Below are 7,832 nucleotides of genomic sequence, written 5' to 3'. Positions count from 1 at the left end.
CTAGTCAGGGAGGTTGTAAACCTTATCCATCATAAAACATAGACAATAAATAACAATACAAGAAAAAGAAGGGGGATAGAAGCCTTGCCTTCTAGAAACGAAAATAAGAATGATACAAAGAAAAGAGGGTGGGGACATGAAACCTAACCCCTCTAAAACCAAACCTAAAGGTCTAAACTTGCAAAACAAGCTGAGCAATAGCACAAAGTTAGGAAAAAAACAAGAAAGTAAGACAAACATGGATGCCGAATGCACATTAATTTGAGAAGCGGTAGTCAGGCAAGCTAACATAGTCCGAAAACACTTTAGCACGAGCTGCTGGCGGAGGAGAATCATGCCAAGTTAAAGTTGGAGAAGACAAACCCATGTTAGCAAAATTGTTCGCAACAAAATTTCCTTCGCGATATATGTGAGATGCGTAGAAAGTCATTTTCCGAATGTGGTCCAAACAAATAGGCCATTGCCTACAAAAAGGCCAAGAAGGACCAAAATTAATCGATTGAAAAGTAGAAATAACACTAGATCTGTCACTTTCGAACCAAAGATAATGCAAACCCTGCTGATATGCAAACTCTACACCAATAATAATTGCAGATAATTCTGCAAAAAAAAAAGTTGCAATTACCAATCCATTGGCAAAAACTACCATGAAAACGACCATGGTAATTCTTGAAAACTCCTCCACAAGCAGCAGGACCGAGATTTCCCTTAGATAAACCATTTGTATTAAGTTTAATCCAAGGAAACCAAAGGGGAGACCAAAGAACATAAAGAATAGTAGGCGCATTGCAAGAGATATGTCGGATTCCCAGCAAAGAGATGATTCAAGTGTCAAAACCCTGACAACAACCAAGAATAAACTTTCCACCATAGACAATCACATAATTGATAGACATGCAGAGACGATGCAAACAAATTAGTCGACCTTAAAAAATAAATTTATTTCGAGCCTTTCAAATAACCGCAATAGTAGAAAGACTCGCAAAAATCCAGAAATTGTGCAACTGTTTGGAAAAGGCTTATGATAGGATTTTTACTACTCATGTGAACGGGCTTAAATCTCCTATTTTACTTGCAAGAATCACAAGGTTATTGTAGTATAAACGGATCTCGCAAGGTCGTCTCCACATGGACTATTAAATAAGTCGAAACTAATCAGATTCCATTTGATTATTGTAAAGTAGAAGTTTAGATGATTGATTTTATAACCTAATTAAAATAAAAACGAAATTAATGAATTAAAATAAACAATCTGCAATATTAGAGCTAGAGAGAAAAGAAAACAGTTTTGGGAAAATAAAATTAAGAAAGCACTAGGGTTCCACCATCACCTAGCAATCTTATGAATTTTTACCAATTACTTATGATTTACACATGCCACTTTGAAGGTTAGATTTTCCTAATTCATATTCTACTTGGAACCTCCAACATAGAACGTATATCTAACATGCAACCCGTCCGGACGTTCGGATCAAATCTGAACATGAAAGACTCATTATGCTTCTTGAAAACCCTTTGAAAAAACGTGGTATTCATCCTAAGTGAAATTACAATTATTAATCACAACAAGCCAGCGTCAATTTCAGGGAACTTTCCAACTAAAATTGCATCAAATTACTTTTCTAAAGATCCTAATGTTGATCAGGCATTAAGACAATTAGATAGTTTTTATCCCGGTGATTAATAATTCAAAGTATGCATGCAATCAATCATAAGCAATTAAATAAAAATCACATATTCATGCTAAGGCTTAAGGCTTCGCCCTAGCAAAAGGAAATTAGTTACGCATATATATAATTGAAATCATAGAAAAAATTATTAAGAAAAGGATTGAAAACACCTTCAAGTAGAAAATCTCCAAAACCCTAGCACTTCTCTCTGTCTCCAAAATAGCATAAAATAAAACGTACAGAAAAATGTGGTAGACGGCTTAGCCATATATTTGCTAAACCACCACACAAACCCTAATCCCACTAAAAAAAAAACATAACCCTAAATTAAAATGGTAAAAATTCGTCCAAAATCTGAACAGCGGCCCATAAGCTGCTCCAAAACTGGCCCAATATAGCTGGATTTAATGTTTGGAATATTCTGAACACTTCTCCAGAAGGCCACGAACCCATCCGAGGTCATCTTGGACTCTAAAAATGCAATTTAAGCCCAAAAACGTCATTTTCCAGCACTGCACATCGCTCCTTTATTTTATTGCCATAAAATAACCGCTAGGTGGAAAAATCCCAAATTTTGATACAATCAAGCTAAGTGACTCACGAACGTCCTCCAACTGGAATTACTCCAAAATTCGTCCATTTGATCCTGTTTTGCTCCAGAGGAAGTCAAAAGTCCTATATTGAAAATATAATTCAAAGTATCAAAATTCTTCCAAAATATTAACCAAAATATACTAAGATTAGGGTAAAATATATAGTATAAAATCTACTCATTAGCTTACGCACATAAATATCTCAAAAAATATTCAAAGAATCTAAAAGATGCAAAGAGGTACCAAATTGGCATGCTAATCACGTCCAAAGCTACCTAGATATTCGACAACTAAAGAAAAGATGAGCAGTAGATTCTTCAAATGTGTCAATTAATCTAACAGGTGGATGCAATGGTGTATATTGTAGAGAATTGTTTTCGAATGAGTCAAAGTGTTAATTAAAGTGTTTTAATGTTCATACGGATCATCTATGGGGAGAAAGGATTAATTAGGCTTATATATTATTTGGTTAGAATCATATTGCTACGTAAAAGCCGAGTAAAAAGATAAGTAGCTGATGCAAATTTGGTTGAGTATTAAGTTAAGTGTTTTTTTATAATTTTATTGAAGAAAGTTCTAGTGCTGATCTGTCATGCACATAATTATATACCAATGATGATATCTGTCCAATTGATTTTAAATTAAATGTTCACTATAAAATAACATAAGAATTGGAAAATTGATTTATGGTTTCTACTAGATTTTCTCATAATCACACTGCTAATTTTAATATTTTTTCCTTCTTCGAGGTAATGCATATATGCACTCATTTTATTATAACATCCAACATTTCTAAAATTTTGTATACATAGGAGCTCATTCAAGAAATCTATTCTCGACATACACTTGCCCTGACTAACAAGGGGTCACTAAATTTTTTGTACTAGTGTTTGATGAACTCTTAAAGGCACCTTACAAACCCTATTTGTGGGAGAGAGTACTTCCTACTAATCAAGGTTCTAAAAGATGTTAAGCGCTAGTTGGGCGGTTGGTGGGCCTAGCGCTTAGACGGATTTAAGTAAATCTATTATATTTTATGTAAATAAGTGTCTGTTTATACTTAAAATATATATAATTTCATCATAAACTACAAAATAGAATAATATATATATATATATATATATATTATGAAGTATTGAAACATAATGAAAACATGGGGAACAAGCCTATAATGTGTGCTCATTTAAGTATTCAACAAGTCTCTTACAATTTCAATTTATTGAAAAATAAAATAAAATTCAAAATGAAAGTTATCTATTTTCTGTCTAAGTGAGTTGCAACCTAGGTAGGTCTGGGCGGGCTAGGCGGATGCCTAGGCAGGCTAGGCGGATGCCTAGGCAGTCTAGGCAGGCACCTCAGCATGTTTAGGCGTCATTTCTTAATTTTCAAACTAGGAATTAATCGGGGCGGTAACCAACTGCCTAACGCCTAGATGGGGCTTAAGCGGCTATAGGCGGGGATTTTTAGAACAGTGCTACTAATTAATGAAGAAACTAGCAAAAGTTCCTGGAATATGGATCTAACTGGTTGCAACTTTCCCTCTCACAGATACTTGCTTTCAACTAAGTCAAATTGTTAGAGCTTAGAAGTTCTTTTGCTTTAATGGTAACTTGGAGCATTATGGGAAAAAAGGCTTAATTAGGCACATTAGTACTAAAAAGATAAGTATTGAGCTCAAACATATTTGGTTAGGTTCAACCTGGTATGTAGAAGTAAAAATATAAGTTTTAAGTCAAAGCATGTTTGGTTAGGTTCATACTGGTATGTAAAAGACGAGTATTAAGTTAAATAATTCAGTTCTTTATATATTATAGAGCAAATTGGGCTATTATATACCAATGATTGAGAACTTTTTTGCAGGGATTTTCACATAACAATCATCACTCTACACTCATCCTACATTGCTTGGTGCAACACAAAGAGAGTGATTCACATTTACAAACACAAAGGAGTTAAAATTTTGAACAAGGAAATAATAACCACAACATAAAACCAAATGTTAGGGTTAATAAATTAAACATAGGGGTATGGTTGTAATAAGTCCAAACCTCAAGGGTGTGAGTTAAACGGTATGGTTGTAATAAGTCCAAACCTCAAGGGTGTGAGTTAAACTCTCCCTATATTTTATGGGATGTGATATTCACACATCCCTTTTTACTTCTCTCACACTTTTTTAGTTTTTGGCCGTCAGATCGAATGAATTAAAGAAGATTAACGGACATAAATTAACAAAGGGTGTGTAAGAAGTAAAAAAATGGTGTGTGGATAGCACACCCCTATTTTATACGTTGTAGTATCTCTAATCGTTAGCTAACTGCCGAGTAGAACGAAACGACTTAAAAATAAAAAAATAATCATTTATATAGCGACAATGACCATATACTTATGTAAGAGTTCATATCGAAGATACTTTTAAAGAGTAGTAAATACTAAAGCAACCATAGCTCTCTGACTCTGAGCAATCAGGATTCAGAAACTGATCGGCGGCAGCAAGTATGGAACTGCCGTTGATGTTCACCAATGGTTTTCTGATATCACCACCGACCCTTTTCACGGTGTTAGCAATGTTTGCAGGAGTTTTGAGCTACTTGTATGGCCCCTACTGGAAGGTGAGAAGGGTACCTGGCCCACCAGTTATCCCTTTCGTAGGACACCTTCCCTTGCTGGCAAAGTATGGTCCTGATATATTCTCAGTCTTGCCAAACAGTATGGCCCTATTTTCAGGTTAGTATGCTTATATTGCATATATGTAGCAGATTTGTTTGGGACCAAAATTTATGTCTAATCTTTCGATAAAATTTTCCCAAAGATATTTTACTAAATGGTATACGTTTGAAATTAACTTCATATATATGACGGAAATATATGGCTCAAATGGAGGATGGTTGTTAGACATATGATCTCGTAATAAATTGTACATTTTAGTTATGTCACTTGAGTTCTGAATTTGCTAAAGCTGGTGGCGCATCCATATTGACATGGCATAGCTATTAAGTTATTGATTATACACATCTTGACAGGTTTGATATGGGTAGACAGCCACTAATAATTGTAGCTGATGGAGAGCTTTGTAGAGAAGTAGGAATCAAGAAATTCAAAGATATCCACAACAGAAGCATTCCGTCTCCCATCGCAGCTTCCCCTCTTCATCAGAAGGGTCTCTTTTTCACCAGGTATTTGTTTTATGGGCTAATTACGGCAGCAGTTACAAAACTTTATACTCGCATTTCACTTTGATCCTTCAGTTCAGTTCATAAATTTTGTGGTCCTGCAATTGCATCAAGTGATTCTCACTTGTCATTATGTTACAATTTCGTGTGCCCTTTAATGGAAGAAATTCCCATTTTATTTAAAAAAATGTAAATTAGTTGTGGATCTCACTCCACATCGAACTTTAATGATCCGAACCTTATATTTTGTAAATCTTGATTTTTAGATCATCCTTGTAAAAATTCAGTTCAATCTAAAATCATTTGCTTATTTAATTATCACGATGAAATTTCAATGTTTTCTTAAAACAAAGTGTTCATCAATTTCCTTGAACTCAATTAGATGCCTCAAATATTTCTGATTTGGCTATTTTTTGTAAGGATGTTCTATGAGGTGCAACTTGAAGAATAGATGATTTAGATGTGTTGCATGGTGATAGAGGTTTTCATTTTCTGTATACTTTTTTGGCTTTTTTGACCTTTTATTTATTTTTATGAACAATGTAATTTTTCAACACTAGTACAAAAACATGTTTGCGCGACGGAAACTTGCTGGACGTAGCAAATAGTACAAAAACATGTTTGCGCGACGGAAACTTGCTCGACGTAGCAAATTTCGTCGCGCAAAGTATGTTTGCGCGACGCTAAACAGAAAACGTCGCGTAAACTAACTTTGCACAACGACACTTTGCGCGACGAAGCCTGGCGTCGTGCAAAGCTGCGACGAAGGTAACCCAACGTTGCGCAAAACAGCTTTGCACGACGCCAGGCTTCGTCGCGCAAAGTTTTGGCGCCAAACCAATGTGCTTTATCACTTTTTTTCCTAACTTTGGGCGATGCAGGTACACAGACGTCGCGCAAAGATGTTTTGCGTGACGTAGGTACCCATGCGTCGCGCAAAGTTGTTTTGAAGGTTGATGTAAAAAGTGTTTATTTTTTCAATGACTATTTATTTTTCGAATTGGAGGGTTCAGGTGAATTTAGTTTAGGATGATGAACAATAGCATAGCAGGATTGGGACTTTCGTTTTGATGGAGAAAACAGAGAAAGTGGGAAGGTGGTTTTGGTTGAGAGTTTCGATCATGGTTGGTTACATTGTGAACTTTGAGAGAAGATGTATGCTTTTGAGCATTGGAGGAAGTTACTATCAGTTTACAACTGTGATTAGTGTTAAACACTATTTTCTAGCAAATTTCATCTCCTAATGTCTGATTGGTTCTATCAATTTCAGTCCCTTGGATGAGAAAAAGTTATTTGTGAGAAGATGTATTGAGCAACGTAGTCTTGTTCTGATCGTAGCAATTTTTTTCTTCTTTCTTATGTTAATTTGTTACTGAGTTTGATATTTGAAATTCATCTGATTTGCATTACATACATGGTCTAGCTGCTCGAGGAGTTCATTATATACATTGGGCAGGACAGAGCCTACATCAGTGAGACCCTTTTCACCTTCATCTTCTTATCTTTTGTATTGGTAAGGTTCTTCTGTGTTGTCTTCGACATATTGTTTTCATCTGCATCACTTATCGGTAAGTGGTGATAATTTCCTTTTTGTCTACACCGTTTCATATTTTTAAATATTATTTGTTTTTTTTATTTGTTACTTTAATTGAATTGAGATCTGGACTCATGCTGGTATAAAACTATATTGTTGTTATTGTGGTTTAATCTTATCCAAAATTGTCCGATTTGGTTACATAAAAATCTTTTGAGCATGCAAAAGCACCCCTTTCTGATCTATAACCCATATAGCCTTTTTTTTAAATATTGTTATGGGCTTCCTAATACAGAAAGCACCCCTGATTGATTTTTATCTTGGGTGACATTTTTTAATTGATTCTTGAGTCTTGACATACATACACAAATTCCTTTGTTGTTAATATTTGACATGAGCACACTGGGTTTGGTTGTTGAGTTCATATTTTCTTAGATGTTTCATTCCCATCAATGAATTATAGTTTATCATGTGTACTCTGGGTTTTGTTGGTTGAAATGTGCTTTAAAATCATAGTTATGACTTTGGTATCGAGCCTTGACCCACTTGCTGCTAGCTAAAATATTTGATTAACTAGAATGAAGTTACCATCTTATCATCTTATTTTCAAGTGCCTCTACTGTTGTAGTTGTACACTCAAAATTATGGTGATATTGGATTGCTAATTGGATTTGACGATAGTACTAAAGTATGAAATGGCTAATTGGAGATGATGATCATTCAAAGTCTAAAGGATCACAAAATTGACCACCATCGTCTTGTCTGATGTTTGCTACATACACCCATCAACAAGAAAGCACATAAGATAATGAGTACAAAATAGCTCATTACTGTATCCAGATTGGCAGATTCTAGGCAGAAATAG

The 7,832-nt window shown here is 34.9% G+C and overlaps 1 long non-coding RNA gene across 1 annotated transcript; it reads left to right on the top strand.

Moving 5' to 3' along the window:
- Nucleotides 1–4,670: 4,670 nt before the first annotated feature.
- Nucleotides 4,671–5,748, top strand: LOC126601966 (uncharacterized). The gene is made up of 2 exons (XR_007615904.1): nt 4,671–4,987; nt 5,284–5,748. It is a non-coding gene; the product is annotated as an uncharacterized LOC126601966 (long non-coding RNA).
- Nucleotides 5,749–7,832: the final 2,084 nt, after the last annotated feature.

Source organism: Malus sylvestris, chromosome 15 (genome assembly GCF_916048215.2).
Source record: "Malus sylvestris chromosome 15, drMalSylv7.2, whole genome shotgun sequence".
In the NCBI taxonomy this organism is placed as follows: Eukaryota; Viridiplantae; Streptophyta; class Magnoliopsida; order Rosales; family Rosaceae; genus Malus; species Malus sylvestris.
The sequence above is the reverse complement of the archived record's forward strand: the minus strand, read 5'-3'. Positions and strand labels throughout refer to the sequence as shown.